Raw genomic sequence first — 647 nt, 5'->3', positions numbered from 1 at the left:
TGCCCCCCCCATAAAACAGTTTTAGAAAAAAAGGGGTACCCCCCTACCCTGCCCCCCCCCCCACGGGGGAAAAGTCAATCAAAAAAAAGGGAAGGCTACCGAGGGGGGGCGGTCCCAAAGTTAAAAAACCCCCAAAAAAACAGAGAAAACCCCCCCAAAAGGTTTGGGGGGGGCAAAATTTCCAAAAAAAAAAAACAACCAAACACAAACAAAGGGAATTTGAAAAAACTTTTTTAAAAAATTAAAAACTTTTCGTTGAAACCCCCAAAAAAAACCCCCTTTTTAATAATTTTAATTTTAAAGGGGAAAAGGGCAAAAACCCCCGTTTTTTTTGACTCTAGCCCCTACAGTTAAAGGAAAAAAACATAAAGGGTAAGAATGTTTTGAAAGAAGGTCCTTACCAGTCCCACGCAAAATTTTTCCAAAAAAGCTAAAATCCCCAATCCTTCCTTTTTTTGAGAAATTAAAATGCTATTGGGGAAAAAGTTTTTACATAAGGAAAAATTCCCAAAAGGGAAGAAAAATTTTCAAATTTAAAATTTTAAATTTTAATTATAGGGGGGGGGAAGGGGAAAGAGGATATAAATTTAAACGGATACTGTAATTTTTTCCAAACGTTAGAAATGTTTTGGGTTTACAAAAACACT

This window comes from Penaeus monodon, chromosome 20, assembly GCF_015228065.2.
Source record: "Penaeus monodon isolate SGIC_2016 chromosome 20, NSTDA_Pmon_1, whole genome shotgun sequence".
In the NCBI taxonomy this organism is placed as follows: Eukaryota; Metazoa; Arthropoda; class Malacostraca; order Decapoda; family Penaeidae; genus Penaeus; species Penaeus monodon.
The sequence above is the reverse complement of the archived record's forward strand: the minus strand, read 5'-3'. Positions refer to the sequence as shown.